The 19,327-nt window shown below is 44.7% G+C and overlaps 1 protein-coding gene across 2 annotated transcripts in view; it reads left to right on the top strand.

Moving 5' to 3' along the window:
• The window catches only part of VWC2 (von Willebrand factor C domain containing 2), a 123,186-nt gene that overhangs the window by 23,998 nt on the left and 79,861 nt on the right, over positions 1-19,327 (top strand). The window lies entirely within an intron of this gene.

Raw genomic sequence — 19,327 nt, 5'->3', positions numbered from 1 at the left:
TCCTTCCAAGACAAATCAAACAGGCCGGCTGGGCTCATTTGCTTTTCATTACTAAGTGAATTAAACCGGGAGCATAATTGAATATTTTTCATAAGTAAATCAGGCAGGAAGAGAAACCCCCTCTCCGGTGAGAGCCCGTGGTAAATCAAAAGCCTCATCTGGTTTACGGAGAAGAAACGGCAGGATGTCCTTGATCATAATTTATGAAGGGACAGCGTTTCCTCATCCTGAATAACGAGAAGTACTTTGTACCCGAAGTACTGAGCGCCGTTCTGGGCGCCGCACTGGAAGAGGGGATGTGACAGGAGGGTGTTCCCAGGGGGAGTGGGCCGAAGAGAGATGGCTCAAGAGGACAGCGTGGTAAAGCCGTTGAGCTGGAAGTGAGCGGACTCTGGCTTCATGACCACATCTTCTGAGTTCGAGTCCCGCCCCTGCGAGAGGACTCCAGTGATGTCTGCAGGGCCCCGGGGCGTGGCCTGAGGGCTCCTGGCCACAGCCGCATATTGGCTCAGAGAGGGGAAAGCAGTTCCCCGGCTTGAGCATTTCAGGGGAGGGGCGTCGCTCTGGGGTTGTAGGCCCGAGATGGAAGCTGTGCGATGCGGGCTTTGCAGGTGGCCGGTGGTTACACGGGGCTGTTGCTGGTGTTTGAGACGATGCTCAGGTTCTGCAGTCGTGCCAGTCAAAACCGCCTGGGTGGTGGGGCGCCGCGATGCCCTTCGCGAGGTAGACGCAGGTACCGGACTTCACCACCATGATACACGTGCAGGAGAGGGAGTCGAGTTTCTGGGGAAGAAGGATAGTCCAGGAAGACCAAGCTCGCTGCGTTTGGGGTGGAAAGGGCCACCCTGTGGAGCGTGGTTTGCACGGCCTTTTGAACGTAAGCGGACAGCGTTAGAGCTCTTGCAGAGCGCGCTTTCCGTGGGGTCGCGGTTCTGCGTGTGTTAATCGTGAAGAACGAAAACCACAGGACATGATGCCACGAGATTCCATGCGATTGAGCGGGAGGGGGGGCGTTTGAGCACAGACTAAGCTCTTTTTGCAATATCAGGTCACACGGACAGCTGTGGGGTGGGAAGGGCATCAGTGTGGCTTTCTCTGCTAGGGTCTGTTAGAACTGGCAGGAATGGAGTCAGGGTGGGGAAGGAGAGGCTGCTAGAGAGGCTGGCGGCCCTTGCTGGGGTGTGGAGTGAAGGAAATCTGCAGAGGCGTGGGTCGGTGCCTGGGGTCCGTCGGAGATGAGGGCTGCTCATCTCTAGGCTGCAGCACCAGCTCAGGGGCTGGGTGCAGGGCTGTGTACTGCACAAGTAACCTCTTGTTGAGTCAGTGCTGTTTAGTGATTGATTTAAATATGGGTTGCCCACAGATCTGGTATCTTAAGTATCTAAGATACTGTTATTTCTCTTGCCACGCACAATCAGAAACAAAGTTTTGGAGTTTGATAGGGAATCTTTGGATGTTTCTGAAAGATGAGAAGATGGGATTTCAATCTCTGAGGAATTTTCAATCCCTGAAACTTTAAAAAAAAAAAAAGTTTATTTAAAGGCGCCTGGGTGGGTCAGTCAGTTAGGCATCCGACTTCAGCTCAGGTCATGATCTCTCAGTTCATGAATTTGAACCCTGTGTCGGGCTCACTGCCATCAGCACAGAGCCTGCTTTGGATCCTCTGTCTCCCTCTCTCTTCACTCCTCCCCTGCTCACGTGCTCTCTCTCTCTCTGTCTCTCAAAAATAAACACATTAAAAAATGTTTATTTTGACAGGGAAAGAGAGTACACATGGGCACATGAGCGAGTAAGGGGCAGAGAGAGAGAGAGAGAGAGAGAGAGAGAATCCCAAGCAGGCTCCGCGCTGTCAGCACAGAGCCCGACTTGGGGCTTGATCCCACGAACTGTGAGATCATGACCTGAGCTGAAATCAAGAGTCGGATGCTGAATTCACCCACTGAGCCACCCAGACACTCCATCCAATCCATGAAACTGTATAAAGGTTTAAAACTATTTATAATGGCACAACGAACAGGTGTATACCTTTCACGATATTTACCTATGGCTAACGTTTTGCCATTTTGCTGTATCTCTTTTGACCTCTGTCTTTATCCCTGCTTTTCCCCATGTCTGTCTGTAACCCCGTGCCATCCATACATCTCTTACTTTGATCTTTCCCATAATGTACACTGGAGACCTTCTATTTATGCCATCACCAGCATGAAGCCTACTGAGTAAAGTCCAAGATCTTTCTTTGCAGTTCTTTTTACTCTTAGGATTTATCCCGGTTAGGTATAGAGTCAGAGAACTATCTTTAGAAATTATCTTTTTTCAGGGGGTGCCTGGGGGGCTCAGTCGGTTAAGCGTCCAACTTCGCCTCAGGTCGTGATCTTGCAGTCCGTGGGTTCGAGCCCCAGCCTTGGGCTCTGTGCTGACAACTCAGAGCCTGGAGCCTGTTTCGGATTCTGTGTGTCCCTCTCTCTCTGCTCTTCCCCTGCTTGCATCTCTCTCTCTCTCTCTCTCAAAATAATAAATACGCATTAAACAAAAGAAATTATCTTTTTTTTCATCTCCATGACATGGATTTTAATTTTTTTTAATGTTTGTTTTGTTTTTGAGACCGAGAGAGACAGAGCATGAGCAGGGGAGGGGCAGAGAGAGAGAGGGAGACCCAGAATCTGAAGCAGGCTCCAGTCTCCCAGCTGTCAGCACAGACCCCAACATGGGGCTCGAACCCACAAACCGTGAGATCATGACCTGAGCCAAAGTCGGATGCTTAACCGACTGAGCCCCCCAGGCTCCCCTTTGAGATGGATTTTATAACTGAAAGTTTGTACCTCTGGAACCCCTTCACCTATCCCTCCCAACTCCCCACCCCGCCCCTGTGGCAGTCACAGTGTGTTCTTGAACCAATTCCTTATTGGTGTGCATATGTTAAAATTTGAAGGATTCTTACTTTGAGAGACAGCATGGAATGGAATAAAGCAGGATTTGGGGATGGTGTATTCGAGAGTCTTAGAAGGAGCAGAAATACGCTTTTTAAAATCAGATTCAAGAAGGATTACAGATTCTAGAAGGATTTGTATTAAAAGGTTTTGATCCAATTATGTCAGAACATCAACAACTTTTTTATTTTCAGGCGTACAAGTAGGAAGAAATTTAAATGTGCCTGATCATATAAACGCTAGTAAGGTTTGCTACACCATATTCTCCAGATAGAATGTGGTTTTTCAGCCGCCAGTGGCCATAGGGTATTCTGACCTTCACAGATTAAATGGCGTTTGACATTCCTAGCAAAAAATTGACTTGAGAAATGAAGAGTTTCTAGTGAGCATGAGTTCTCTGTAATCAATGACCGAGATTAGTGAATAATTTAGAGTTCATCCCTGCCACACACACACATAAAACAATGTTTTTGTAAGAAAAAATTACACGTGGAATCCCAGATTCTAGGACATCAAAAACAATGTGTGGGGCTCCCAGGTGGCTCAGTCGGTTGAGCATCTGACTTCGACTCAGGTCATGATCTGACGGTTTGTGAGTACGAGCCCCGCATCAGGCTCTGCGCTGACAGCTCAGAGCCTACTTAGGATCCTCTCTTCCCTTCCTTTTCTGCCCCTCCCCCGCTTGCCCCTCCCCCGCAAAAATAAACATTAAAAAATATATTAAAAAACCAGCGCCTTATACAAAATTCAATGCTTGGATAGACATAGCTTGGATGGAATAAGGAAGGTTTTAAGTCTTGATCTCAGTAAACAGGCCTTTACTCTGCATACTCGAATGTTTTGACCTATCGCCTTAAATACCTCCTTCTCCCGACAGAAGGAAAATTACAGTTGAGTTGCAAGCTGTCAAAGTCACTTGCGTCAAGGGAGCAAAAGTTTGAAACCTGGAATGCATGGGGTATAAATAAATGATCACAAATCAAGTGCACTTAATACATTCACTTTGGTGACTTGTGTAGATCAATCTTCCAAGGATTTTCTTTTGATAAAATGGTTTGGGTGGCACTGCGTTTTTTTCTCCCCCCTTTTCGCAGTGATACAAACAGTGAATATTATTTATACGGACTTTCAAGATGTCAGGTGTGCTCTGGTAACAGGCGCACTTCACAGATGAGGTTCACAGCACTCGTTCCAGTAAAGCCCCTTTGTCTCAGACACTTGCCACCTTGGAGATCGGGAGACTCTGTTCTGCACCTGTGTGCTCCCCTACATGCATGCAAGTGGGGCATGACCTTGACTCTGGGCCTTGTTAGGATCAGCTCTGATTGTCTGACGGGGAAGAACATATCCGAGGTAGTACAACGCACTTCCAAGAGCATAAGGCCCTGAGTACAAAGGTGGTATATCTCGCTGGAGTATCCGTGCTTCTGACAATACAGTTGACCCTTGGCTGACACAGGTTTAAACTGTGGGTCCACTTGCATACAGATGTTTTCCCAGTAAACATAGGACAGTTCTATAAATGTGTTTTTGCTTCCTCGTGATTTTCTTAACATTTTCTCTTCTCCAGCTAACTTCAGGAGTATGACATTCAATACATACAGCATACAAAATATGTGTTAATCAACTCCTTGTGTGATCTATCAGTAAGACTTCTGGTCAACCCGTAGGCTGTGAGTGGTGAAGTTTTGGGGGGGAGTCAAAAGTCATACAGAGATTTGTGACTGCACAGGGGTCAGTGCCCTAAACCCCTGCACTGTTCCAGGGTTGACTAGTTTTTTGCAACCGTATTTCCACGAGAAAATAAATATGGCTTTTGGGGGGGAAGGAAATGAAAACTTTTATAAAATTTTTAAGAAAAATACTGAGACTTTAAATGATTGGAGGCACTTTTGTGAAAATGTTGTGAGAAGCACTAAGAATTAGTTTTTTTTTTTCTCCCATGTATTTCAGAGAGTAGGAAAAGATCTTGATTAAACCGCATGTAGTGAGTTGGACAGAACTGAATGGTGTGTGTGTGTGTGAGAGAGAGAGAGAGAGAGAGAGAGAGAGAGAGATACTCATACCAAGATCCTTCTTACAAGGAAAAACCTACTATCATTTGGCCTCACCATTGAATCTTTCCAAAATCTTTACCAAAAAAATAACACCAATCTTACGGAAATACTTTTAAAGTGTTTCACTATTTAAAGATAAATGATTTTGTCCATTAAAAATATAAAGGAAACTACAAATACGGAATTAATATTTGATACAGAGTTGTTGTAGAAAATAAATATGTAAAAATCAGTGGTATTTCTATATACCAGCAGCAAATAGAAATGAATTAAAAGGTAGTCTTTCGGGGTGCCTGGGTGGCGCAGTCGGTTAAGCGTCTGACTTCAGCCAGGTCACGATCTCACGGTCCGTGAGTTCGAGCCCCGCGTCGGGCTCTGGGCTGACGGCTCGGAGCCTGGAGCCTGTTTCCGATTCTGTGTCTCCCTCTCTCTCTGCCCCTCCCCCGTTCATGCTCTGTCTCTCTCTGTCCCAAAAATAAATAAAAACGTTGAAAAAAAAAAAAAAAGGTAGTCTTTCAAGTAACATCATGAATATTAAATACCTAGAAGTAAATCTAATACAATTTGGCAAGATTGCCATGGTTAAAAATATTTTTTTAGGGGCACCTGGGTGGCTCAGTTGGTTAAGCATCTGACTTTGGCTCTGCGGTTCATGAGTTCAAGCCCCGCGTCAGGCTCTGTGCTGAAAGGTCAGAGCTGGGAGCCTGCTTCAGATTCTGTGTCTCCTTCTCTCTCTGCCCCTCCCCGACTTGTGTTCTGTCTCTCTCTGGGTCTCTCAAAAATAAATGTTAAAAATTTTTTTGAAATATTTTTTAAAATTTTATTTATTTTGAGAGAGATAGAGACAGAGAGAGCAAGGGAGGGGTGGAGAGAATCAAAGAGAGAGAATCCCCATCTGACTTCGTGCTGACAGCACAGAGCCTGACATGGGGCTTGATCTCACGAACCATGAAACCGTGACCTGAGCTGAAATCAAGAGTCAGACGCTTAACGACTGAACCCCCCAGACGCCCCGCCACAGTTAAAAACCTTAAAGCTTTATTGAGAGAAATGAAAAAAGGCCTAAGTAAGTGGAAGGATGTACCATGTTCATAACTGGAAGAGTCAGTAATGTAAAAACGTCAGCCTGCCTCAAATTTAGCTATTGGTTCAGCACAATTCTGGTAAAAAAGCCCAGTGGTGTCTGTGCACGTGTGTGGATATTACCAAACCGATTCTCAAATCCACACGGGAACGTAAATGTTAAAAAGTAGCCAGGGAAATACTGAAGGAGAACCACAAAAGCTGGAACAGGTACACTGTGAACGTAATGAACATCCCAAAGATAAAAAGACTGACAAATGAGAGCAGGATAGAATCAGAAAAGACCCAGAAATAAAGATCATGAGATTATGCTGATACCGCAGTACTGTGGGGAATCGTTCCAACAAACGGTGCTAGGTTGATTGGGTAGAAGGTAGGAGGGTACCTTGCCTTTTGCGTCACACTGTTGAAAAAAAAAATTCCAATTAGCATTTAGATAGGCAAGTTAAAATAATAATACTCTTAGAGAGGAAAACATAGGAGACCGTCTTTATGATTTTGAGTAGGGAAAGATTAACTTAAGAGAACACTCAAAATATTCACCACGATGAAAGGATTGGTAAATTGGACTTTGTTAAAATTAAGAAACGCCGTTCATCAAACAACACTTCTTAAGCCAGGGCAAAGCAGCCCATATATTTTGGGGGGAAATGGAATATATCTTTCTGATAAATGACTAAACAATTCCAACACATAGAAACCAAGTGGAGAGATAAAAAAGAGAGGAAAAAGGTGATGGGGATTCGCAACTCTCTTTGGACCTCAGTGTCCTTCTCCTCCTTCCACTGATCAGAGAGACAAGTCTTGTCCCCGAGGCTTGCATACTGAGCTGCTGTCCCCCTCATCTACTTCCATAACATTGCAGCTGTGTGACAGGGCCTACTTCTAGAGCAGACATGAGAGGGGAAAAAGCTTGGATCTGTTTTAGTGAAATTAAATTAGTGTGAATCCACAGTAGACTGTGATAAATTCGGGTGGGTATTTGAATTCTTCGAACACTAATTAAAATCAACAAAGGAACTCAACATGGCCCACTAAAAATATTTATCTAACGGGAAAAAGGCAGTCAGGGAGAAACAGAGGAATACAAAGCCAGGAAACTGGCGGGTGGCTTCGGATGCACTTACCCTGTTCGTAGTCGAGCCCCCCACACACAACCGCCATTTGATTTTTCCTCGCTTGTGCTATAGGTACCTCTCTGCCTCCTTCAAGTGTTGCTTCTCCTCGTCATTCTAGACTCTTCCTTTTGATGATTCAGCTTCCCGGGACCTGGGGCTGTGAATGCAGGGAGAATGTGAGAACAGAGGTCACTGGGTGCCTGCGGGTCTCCTGCACCTACGGTGCTCTGCAGGGATCCCAGGCTCCAGGATGCACCTTTCACCCAGCTAAACCATGGTGGGCATCAGAATTGCCTCCAGGACTTGCTAAAACATGGACCAGTTGGGCTCCACCCCCAGAGTTCCTGATCCGGAAGGTTTGGCCTGGGGTCTAAGAATTTGCATTTGTTTTTAAAATTTTTTAAGTTTTTATTTATTTTGAGAGAGAGAGAGAGAGCGCATGAGCAAAGGTGGGGCAGAGAGAGAGAGAATCCTAAGCAGCCTCTGCACTGTCAGCACAGAGCCCGACTCAGGGCTCAAACTCACGAACCATGGCATTGCCACTTGGGCGGAGATCAAGAGTCTGATGCTTAACCGACTGAGCCACCCAGGCGCTGTGAGAATTTGCATGTTTTTAAAGCTTTACACCCATTCTGGGGCTTGAACTCCCGACCCAGAGATCAAGAGCCACCACGCTCCTGAGTGTTTCTGTTGCTGCCGGTGTGGGGACCTCCCTTCGAGAACCACCTGTTTCAGACACAATGGTTTTTTCTCTCCTTTGATATGTCCTCCTGGTCAAGGGTAAGGAGAAAGAAGCACACAGAGGACCTGTGAGGTTTTAGACACGAATGAGATCATTCGGAGAATTGGATGCATTTCCGGATGCATTCTTTTACACTTGGTGTTTCTCTGGACATTTTAGAGTTTCTGGAAATATATAACATGTAGGAATATTTTATACATTGAAACATCGGGGCAGAGAGAAACGACCGCATGGCAAGTCAAAAGGCTGCCCCGATCTGTGGTCTCCACCCGCCAACACATGTGCCCCTGCAGGTGGACGGCAGGTTCAACTCTGAGCTTCCTAGCAGCCAAAGCAAGAGCGAGAAGGGTAATAAATCTGACCTGCCAAGAGGGATACGCCACAATGCTGCTTTTCAGAGGAAGTGACTTCCTAGTGAACAATTTGCTGGAGAATGATCCATAAATGAATTTTTTTACAAATGTCCAAGTTCCATTCAAAGAATGATCCATAAGTGAATTTTTTTTACAAATGTCCAAGTTCCATTCAAAGAATGATCCATAAGTGAATTTTGTTTTTTAAAATGCCCAAGTTTCATTCAACTTCCGTCAGCATTTCCCAGCATAGATCAAAATGACCAGAGTGCCAACATGCCTTCTGTTTGGGCTACATTCTGGTGCTGTGGGAATAACGAGTCGGATGGCATGCCATTAATCCTCATAAAGCCCAGTGAGCATCAATTATTTATTCTGGAGGGAAGCTTTTGGACGTCCCCTGGCGTTTCTCCTCACTCCCCTACCTAACGCTCTGGGTTTGAGGTTGTACCTTCCAGGCTCAGATTCTCTGGGTCATCAGAGAAACCCCAATCCCTCCTGGGTCTTCTCCTTTCTGACAAGTTAGGGAAAGAGGAGGGATGGAGAGGGGGTGAGTGCTTGACTTCAGGAGCTTACTTTGCTTCCACTCCTCCTGAGACCTTTGCATCAGCAGCTCTTCTTTGTAAATTTGCGAGCAGCTTAAAAGGACACTTTGGTTTGTAAACATTGGGACAGAATCTGATCTGTAAGGTGAATAAACCAAGCCAGACGCAGACTGGCCCACAGTGGTTGCTACCTGATTATTACGAAGAATTGTTTTTCTGAGTTAAGTATGCGGTACTTGTAAACTTCTAGACAGAAAGTGTATGATAGCAGATTTAAAAAAAAATTTTTTTTTAATTTTTGGTATGTTTCCTAAAGTCGGACTGAACTGCATTTGGTCATCAATTTCAGACAAAGCAGGGACTCGGGTCACAAAGTAGTGTCCACCAGGTTTGGCCATTTCTCCTTTACATGGGACCTTTGATCTTGCTGAGGACCAGACCTGGTGTCCCTTTTTTGTATCCCTTCTTGGTGCAGACATGTGTTCAACTGTCCTCACCTGGAAAACCTTTTTTTATTTTTTTTATTTTTATTATTATTTTTTTTAATGTTTATTTATTTTTGAGAGAGAGACAGAGTGTGAGCAGGGGAGGGACGGAGAGAGGGAGACACAGAATCTGAAACAGGCTCCAGGTTCCGAGCTGTCCACACAGAGCTCTTCACGGGGCATGAACCCTAGAACCTTGAGACCATGACCCGAGCCAAAGTTGGATGCTTAACGGACTGAGCCCCCCAGGTGCCCCTCTCTGCCTGCTTCTTACAGAAAGTTAATTTCACTGTTGCTTCTCCAAAGCCACAGCTCCTAATCACCTTGAAGTCTGATGTAAGAATTGGGGAGACACCATAATTAAATATGTTCTTTTGTTGAATAATTGGCTCTTCTTTCAGATTATTGGAGAGAAGCGTGTGTGTGTGTGTGTGTGTGTGTGTGTGTGTGTGTGTGTGTATGTGCGCGTGTGTGCCCCTGCGTGTGTTGCTTTTATAAAACCTTGAGTCAATTCCTATTTATTTTACTGCAGACCCAAAGATGAGGCAAGTTATGGTGCCTGCCTGTAATGAGCTCATAGTGTAGAGGGAACGTTGTCCTGTAAATAACTTGCGTCTGCTACTTTGCTCGGATTTATGATGACCACGGCGAGGGAGAGGGGAAAACCTGAGTGAGACTGCAGTAAACATGACCGTGTGCGTGGCCCTTATTTGTTTTTGAATCATTTCATTTGGATAAATTCCCAGCAGTGAGATGATCAGGTCAAAGGTTTGGAACATTTTTATGATTGTGATGCGTATCATCACGTTGTTTTACAGAAGGTTGTGCACATGAGCAAAAGCTTCTGGTTTTGTGATAACCTTGCTAAACCTTTTGTTAATTTAATTTATAGAAATTGTTGCTTATTGTTTTTAATAGCGGGCACCTAAACCCTGAAATGTCTCGTGGCATTTTTTTCCGCAACGTGTTATGCTTTGCTGCCTTCTTAACAAGATCGTTTTGAACAGGATTTAAATGGTTCTGAAAGTCATCGATGTGAGAAGGAGTTCTTGCCCTGCCCGGTAATCCAGTGAGGTGTCCAGAGTAGAAGCTTGATCAAGCAGCTTGATTTCTCTGCACCCTTTCTGTACTTGTGTAATGGACACATGGCTACATATGTGGATATCTTGTAACAGTTACGTCACATGATGGGTTTAGAAGTGGTCATAATACTGACTGATCCTCACCGTGTGCTACAGGAGATACATTGGCAGAAGGGAAGAGTTCTGGAAACACAGATCCTGTGAGGGAACCAAGACCCCCCCGCCGCCCCTGCCGCTCCTGAGCTGAGAAGCACATGGGAGAGGAGGGAGGAGCACTCTGGGGGCTCTAGAAGCAGGAGGAACCAAGAGTTGGGGTCCTGGGCAGGAGCCAAGGCACCCGGTTAGGGGCTGGGATAGTCCCACAAGCCTTGGAGGTAGGAGAGAGCTGGGGCACAGACGAGCTCACCAAGAACCTTGCTGCCACATGCGAGGTCAGATTACGTCCCAAGGCAGCGAGGCGCGCCCGAGAAGAGTCTTTAGGACGGAAGTGGCACAAATTTATTTATTTATTTATTTATTTATTTATTTATTTATTTGGCACAAATATATTTAAACTGCAGCATTCATTCTGGGTGTGGGGCTGGGAACCCTTGGAAAAGGACGTAGTAGGCTCCATTGGAAGACAAAGGCTTTGCTCGGCATCTCAAGTGGTCAAGTGAGACTAAATGTTTTGAAGCCGCAGTGTGGAAATCCTGGCTTTGGAGCTAAGCAGATGTGACTTCCCAGGTGAATCCCTGTCCCCTTGTTTAGTTTTCTTAGCGACTTCCGTTTCTTCCCCGGCAGATGGGGGGACAACCCGTAGGTGCCCTGCAGGGTTGGCGTGAGGGTTGAACACATCAACACGTTCCGCGGAGCGAAGGCTCAGGACTGTTTGCGGCCTCCTAGAGCCCCACGTCCGGTTGTAACTCTAAAAAGTAAAGCCATCGCCAGATTGTTTTGCACGGAGGCCCGGAAGCTGTACCACAAGCACGGCGGTAGTTTCCCGGCCTTAGAAGAGGTTAGGTTTCCAGTGGCGCCTCACATGCAGGGCCCTCTGCCCTCTAGAAGATGATCCATTCATAGTCCTTGGCCATCATTCATCTGCTAAAAGCTGCTTGGTCATTAATACAGTGGCCTAAAATATTCCCAGCCCGTGTCCTCAGCAAAAGGGAAATCAATTGTCACAATATACAATAAAGCCATTCATTCCAAAGCAGGCAGATATCTTCACCACATCCATGGCGTGATCAATGGCTCCATTACCAGAGGTAGCTTGAACCGCATCCAGAACGCTTACATGGGATGCATTCTGGTAGAAATAGGCTGACATTGTGAGGACAAGGAGCCCCGTGGATGGCTTCCCTAATCCGTCTCCGTCTCCAGGAGAATGAGCCAATGAATATTCTCTGCGAGGACTTCCAGCGGGTGCACGAGGGGATATAAAATACTCTCTTTGTTGATCAGTAGACACATTCTGCTCTTTCGCTAACAGAAAACCCACACGTTTTATTTGTCTTTCAGGAAGATAAACTTCAGGTATAAAAGAGCCCATTACCCCAGGAGGGAGCCATAAACCACCAGTTCTGAAAATTGTATCTCATCTTTTCCAAAACAAATGCCTTCACTTAAGAGGGGTTGCAATTGGGTAACCCTGACAGCTGTGTACGGAATTTATCTTTAATCACATTTGCGGAGAGTCTACTAAAAGCACATCACCCATCATGGAGTAAAGCATTATCAGATGGGAGAAAAATGTCACCAATTCTTTAATGAGAAGCAATCAGATGTCATAGATCATAAGAAATGTAGGCCCCTGAAGAGACGGTCTGTATTTTAACCTGTGTTGTGACTCGAATGCTCCGAACATCGGGGGTGGGGGGGGGGGGGGTGGGACAGTAGCCATTGTTTGAACAACTCTGTGGTCACGTGAGGAGCGGACCACGGTAGGTATATTTTAGATTCCACCCTCGAGAACCCCCAAATGCTGGTGCGTTTGCATGCAGGTCACCTCTGCGAGAAAGGCTACGGTGCGTGGGTGGCCACGGAAAGGCTGACAGAGTTGCTTCTGACTGTTGGAACAGTTCCTCAAAAGCGTCCAGAGTCCGTGGTGCCGAATTCAGGTATGGACCGGACCAGGTGACTTAGAGGGCCCTGGAGGGCTAACATTCGATTATTCTTTGGGATTAATGCATAAATGTCTCCGAGGTCATTATTCAGCAGTCCGTTTTGGGTGCACAGAAAAAACAGTGTTCTTTGCTCTGTCAGTTCACAGGTTTTCTGGTCTTTCCCATTTTCTAGCGTTAAGTCATTTTGTAAATTAACAAGATAATCGCTTAGAACAAAAGTACGCAGTTATTCTTTGCAGATCCACAGACAGAAGGCCCCCTGTCACCTCCCACTCATGCGGACCGAGAGACACATAAAAGCTGGGCAGGGGGATCTGAGAATCCCCAAGACAGCCTGGAGCCCTCGGCAGGCTTGCTGGCTTCGGTTCCAGCCACCGCGGCTGCTGACGGTTCCACCGAACACATCTGGACCTCACTTTGCTCATCTCTAAAAGGAACCAGATCAGGGGCGCCTGGGTGGCTGAATCGGTTAAGCGTCCGACCCTTGGTTTCCTCTCAGATCACGATCTCACGTCTTCTTCGTGGGCTCGAGCCCCGAATCAGGCTCTGTGCTGGCAGTGCGGAACCTGCTTGAGATTCTCTCTCTGCCCCTCTCTCTCCCACTTGCACTGTCTCTGTCTCTCTCCAAATAAATAAACTTAAAAAAGGAAACAGATCAAATAGTATGTATACACACACAGGTACCTTTAGAAAAATTTAAAACTTCTATTATTTAAATCAGAGGAAATGCCTTAGCACATAAAATAAATGTGATTGATACAGTTGACCCTTGAACAACACGGGTTTGAACTGCACACTTCAGAGATTTTCTTTCAATAAACATGGTACAGGACTCTAATGCCTTTTCTCTTCCTTTTAATTTTCTTTTTTTTTAAATTTTTAATGTTTATTTTTGAGAGAGAGAGAGAGAGAGAGAGAGAGAGAAACAGAGAGAGAGCAAGGGAAGGGCAGGGAGAGAGGGAGACACAGAATCCGAAGCAGGCTCCAGGCTCCGAGGCATCAGCACAGAGCCTGATGCGGGGCTCAAACTCACGAACCACAAGATCATGACCTGAGCCGAAGTCGGACGCTCAACCGACCCAGCCACCCAGGTGCCCCATCTTCCTTACAATTTTCTGAAAAACATTTTCTTTTCCCTGGCTTACTTTATTATAAGAATACAGTATATACTACATATAACATACAAAGTATGTAGCCATCAACTGTTCATGTCATTGGTAAGGCCTTGGGTCAACAGTAGGCTCTTTGTAGTCAAGTTTCAGGAAAGTCAAAAGTTATATGCAGGTTTTCGACTGTGTGGATTGTCCGTGCCCATGACCTCCATGTTGTTTAAGGGTCAACTGTATTTAGAAAAAGTGTGGCACATTTCCCCCTGAAAACCGCAAATTCATTTATCTCCTGGCAGTTAGATTTTTGGAGCCCTCTCAGTGGCCCCTTGGAAGGAAAGGCTCAGTGCCCACACAGCTTCCCAGCTTGTCCACAGAGCACCCCCGCCCCGTCTCCCTCTACCTGCCTTCCCCGTGGTGAATGTACACAGACCTGTGGGCACATTCCTACCCCTGCTTTTCCCTGGTTGCTCAGTTCACCTGAAATGCCTTGCAGCCCTTCTGGAAGAAGCACAACCCCGTCTGTCTTCAAGGACCAGTGCCAAAGCTCCTTACCGGCCTGTTCTCAGGCACCCCTCCCCCGGCATCCACCACCCTGAGGAGCCATCCTTTGTTGGCCTGGTCTTTCCCAAGTGGCAGTGGACAGCCCCAGGGCTAGGGGACAGAACTTGCTCATTTCATACTCCATTGTCCCCTGCTGTGCCCACAGGTGGGGATGGCTGGGCAGACGAAAATGTAAAATATAACGTTTCTTGATTATGTATCCCCGAGGTCTTGATCCCATCTAACTAAAGTAAACTGAGAGAGACCAGCTGCCCATCCTTGCTTTGAGAGAATTACTGACCATACCATGCTTCTAGAAACCCTGGGAGGAAATTTTGTCTCTTTAGCTCTTGTGAATACTTTACTGACCCTCGACCCCATGTCTTCTCTGGGCTCTGAACCATCTTGAATGCCAGAAACATCTCTCATGAAACAGTTTCAATCCCCAGGCTCCATGAAATGATTATCACCCAGGCAGCCTGACGTTCATTATCTCAGATAAGAGCCGCAGAATAATGAAGATATTGAGTTATTCCCTCCAGGCCCCATGAGTAATGAAAAGCCTGAAGGAAGGGCTCATTCATTAAGATTTTATAAGCAGGGGAGAATAAAAAGATACTTGTTTTCAAGAAATCCATTTTTGTCCAGTCTAGTCTTAACATTAGAAGAACTTTGTAGAGAATGTAAATGTATTTAAAAAATAATAATAATTAAAAGGAAATCCAGTGCCTGTTAGAAAGGGGTCTTTTACATACTGGTGAAATGTTGACAAATTCTAACCAGCCTGACGAGAAGTTGGGTTTTGTTTTGTATTCTGAAGGAATGTAAGTATGTTTAATGCATATGTTGACATGCAAGTAAAGTTCACCTCATTGGAATTAGCTCTTCTCCGTGACTTAAGCTGACAGTGCCTTTACGGTTTCTAAGTCAACTGGAAGACATCAATCATTTGAAATTACCAAAAAGATGAAAATTGACAACCCTACCCCGAAGAAGCAACACAAGCCTAGTCTCATAAGTACATGTAGAAGTCTGGCACTATAGGAGATCCTGAGAACGTGCTTGATGTGCACAGAAATGAACCATCCCAGAGCCTGGAGCTGAGCGTGGACCTATCTGTTTTGCAGCTAATCATTTTATTAGCAATGAGCTAAAAGAGAGAGGGAGAGAGAGAGGAAGGCAAAGAATGAAATTATGAAGAAAGGGAGCATTTAGCAAATAGTATTGACTTTCTGTTTCTCGAGACTATTGATAATGGACTTGTAATTTTCACACACTTTGTCTAGTTGGCTGATGGGGCCACAGTGCATTCACTGAACAGATACAGAAAAACTGGGACACATAAATCTGCTTAAGAAACCATCGCTTCCAGTTCAGAAGTTAGTAGTAAGTTTACGAAGACTGTCTAAAGACAGTGATTTCACATGTGTGATGATAGAAGGTGTGCTTACCTGTGCATCTCTGAACCATGAATTCTCATGGAGAGCTCACTTACTCTGGGTGCACACCACCCATTTTCCATTGCAGGGTTTTTATAGTCGTACAAAAGGTAAACCAACAGCTGTCAATGTGTTGTCTCCAATAGCAGAAGGAAAACACACCAAAAAAAAAAATGAAATAATGTCCCTTTTCTATCAGTTTCTCCTATGCTTCAGATAGAAAATCAATTCAGAACAAAAACAAAGTGAGGGTTTTGTTTGTTTGTTTGTGTGTTTTGCTTCATTTTGTTTTGTTGGAAATTCCGTTCCTGGAATCAAAGCAAAACTTTTGGAAATTAATTCCATCAAAGGTAAAACATCTAAAGCAATTGCTCATTCTGGTCTAAACGTATTTTTAAAAGTTCAAGGTCGGAAGTAGAATAATTGTTTGCTATTATGAATACATTCTTGGCAGAGCAGAGCATTATTAAAAAAAACATAATATTGTTAACTTAATAAACCAGTGGAGTCGAAATGCATTTGAAGTTCGTTGTGGCACACATATTTGTAATTTCGTCCAAGCAAACTGTGATATCCTAGAAATAAATATGCAAGATGTAAATGCCAATATTTTAAAAATAATCTAAGCACATCATTTTGTGAATTAAAAAAAAAACCTGGCAGATTCGTTGGTGCCTCTTTCACCAGTTGGATTTTCTTCAGAAACAGTTTAATCTCGGAAGATCTGTAGAGTCAACGTAAGTGCCTAATGGTGTTTTTTGATGTATATTTTAAATGTTTATTTATTTTTGAAAGAGAGACAGAGCACAAGCAGGGGAGGGGCAGAGAGAGGGAGACACAGAATCTGAAGCAGGCTCCGGGCTCTGAGCTGTCAGCACAGAGCCCGACGTGGGGCTCGAACCCACAAACTGCGAGATCATGACATGAGCGGAAGTCGGACGCTTAACTGACTGAACCACCCAGGCGCCCCAACGTATTTTTTTTTAAATAACGGCATTGTCTATATTTAGGCTGTATATTTCTTTCAGAATCATTCAAAATCTTTAATCACGGTGTTCAAAAATTAGAAAAAAAACTTTAGCTTTTGGCGCTTTAGAAAGTTACCATTGTGAAAACCAAACCTGTGATCCAGACGGTACTTAGATGGCTCTGGAGAGACAGCAAATTGCACAACGGGGCTGCCACTGTGTTTGATTTAATTTTCAGACTTAATCATTGTGTGTTGGGATATATCAGTGTGTGGGAAGACTATTTTGATTGAGCTCATATGCTAAATTGGATCTCTTGATACCCTGTACAGAAATGACACAAAGTTAAGAAGCCCTGTGATTTTTCTAACATTTGAATTCAGTGAGCACTCAAAAAAATCATCAAGAGAAACAAAAATTTGGCGAATTTTGTCTTAAAACATAGGTATTGAGGAAAGTTGCTCTATGTTACTATAAAGATAGTACCTATGAAAATATTTGGCATACCCATGCAAACCATGATTAGAAATGAGCATGTCTTTCCACTTAACGTATTTTCTCTGGGTTTGTTGTGTCGTAGCTCAGCATCTGTGGAGAGAATTTTCTCAACTAAAAAGATACGCTTCAGAGGAGCCAATTCAATATGCTAATAATTCCAAATTTATAAGCCATAAAACGTAACTTGACAAAAATTCCAGGTAATTTTATGGAAACATTTAAAATAGTAAGACTATTAAAAAATTCTCTCACAAACAAGATTATGTCATTAACAGAATGAAGTTTGTGAACTATACCAAAAATAATTATTCCTAGTGTAGGGGAGGAAACCGTTTTCCTTGCCCCTTTGAGGATCCCCGGCTGGGTCTGAAATGAAAACTAACAGAGATCGATCAACAAGAGAAAAGCACACAAATTTTATTAAATTTGTACACATTTATGGGAGTCTTACAAGAGAACGAAGATCTGAGGACGTGACCAGTGCAGGCAGCTTTTGACCTTTTAAGCAAACAAGAGGGGCTCCTGGATGGCTCAGGTCACGATCTCACGGTTTGTGAGTTCGAGCCCCGCATCAGGCTCAGTGCTCACAGCTCAGAGCCTGGAGCCTGCTTCGGATTCTGTGTCTCCCCCTCTCTCTGTGCCCCTCCCTCACTCATGCTCGGTTTCTCTCTGTCTCTCAGTAATAAATAAACGTTAAAAAAAATGAAACAATAAATTTGTGAAGAATTGACAAGCAGATTTGGGCTTGGGGTAGTCAGTGTTGAAGAAGTCCTAGAAGTACTACCAGTCTCGATCAGTTGAAAGAGCATGATCTCGGGGTTGTAAGTTCAAGCCCCATGTTGGATGTAGAGATTAAAAAAAAAAAAGTACTAGGAAGAAAACGGTGGCTTAGAAATACTGGCTTGTATGGATTTTCCTTCCTGGTTAAATTAGTTTTGTTTTATCATATTGATTGTACAGTGTTTTCAGTTCAGTTTTAGTGTTTACATTGTTTTAGTGGTTTTAGTTTACATGTAACTAAAAGCCCCTTTTTTTAACTGAGTAGTTTACTTTTCAGTCCCCATCATACACCTCGCTCCCAGGCAACTGTTGATCTGGTTTCTGTCACAATAGTTTTCTTTTTTTAATATTTTTTTTAAATTTTTTTTTCAACGTTTTTATTTATTTTTGGGACAGAGAGAGACAGAGCATGAACGGGGGAGGGGCAGAGAGAGAGGGAGACACAGAATCGGAAACAGGCTCCAGGCTCCGAGCCATCAGCCCAGAGCCTGATGCGGGGCTCGAACTCACGGACCGCGAGATCGTGACCTGGCTGAAGCCGGACGCTTAACCGACTGCGCCACCCAGGCGCCCCACTTTTTTTAATATTTTTAAAAATATTTATTTATTTTTGAGAGAGAGATAGCATGTGAGCAGGGGAGGGGCAGAGAGAGAGGGAGACACAGAATCCCAAGCAGACTCCAGGCTCCGAGCTGTCAGCACAGACCCGACGCGGGGCTCGAACTCACAAACCGCGAGATCATGACCTGAGCCGAAGTCAGACGTTCAACCGACTGAGCCACCCAGGCGCTCCTTTCACTTGCTTTTTATAGAATTTCATGTGAATGGAATCATAGAGTATGAGTCATAGTGTCTGGTTCCTTTCACCTGCCAGGTTTTTGAGATTTCATCACACTGTTGTTGCGGGCATCAAATCTGTCCTTCTTCTTGCTGAGTAGCATCCACTGTGTGAATATACCACATTTTACTACATTCCACTGTATGGATACATCAGATTTTATTGAACTCCGGTTACAAATATACTGCAGTCTATCCATTGACTGCTTGATGGATATTTGAGTTGTTTCCAGTTTCTTACTAGTGTGAATAGTGCTGCTATAAACATTCATATATAAGCTCTCTCAGATTCCCAGGAACAGAACTGCCAAGAGTGAGTGTTTAACTTCTGTCACACACAACACAAAGGAATTTAGATAGTTGAAAGGCAGAACTCTTACAACTCCAAAGGGGAAGGCTGCCGGGTGGGGCCACACAGCAGGCTGCATCCAGGGACAGGGTGACAGCAAACTGGAGCCACAGGAGGTGCCTTGTGGACAGCAGGTGGCATGCCCTTAGCTAGGTGGAGCTACCTGGGCTTCCTGGGGGGGTTGGTATTTTGAATAATTCCATGGTCCCAAATAAGGAGTGGCCATTCCTGGGTGTGAGTTACTGGGGCCTTTGGCAGCTGGAAATGTACGTATTCCAACTCCAGAATGTGAGTGCCTGATAAGGGAAGG

The sequence above is a fragment of the Puma concolor genome, chromosome A2 (genome assembly GCF_028749965.1).
Source record: "Puma concolor isolate L17-30 chromosome A2, mPumCon1.1.hap2, whole genome shotgun sequence".
In the NCBI taxonomy this organism is placed as follows: domain Eukaryota; kingdom Metazoa; phylum Chordata; class Mammalia; order Carnivora; family Felidae; genus Puma; species Puma concolor.
Note: the sequence above shows the minus strand (reverse complement) of the source record. Positions and strands in the feature narration are given on the sequence as shown.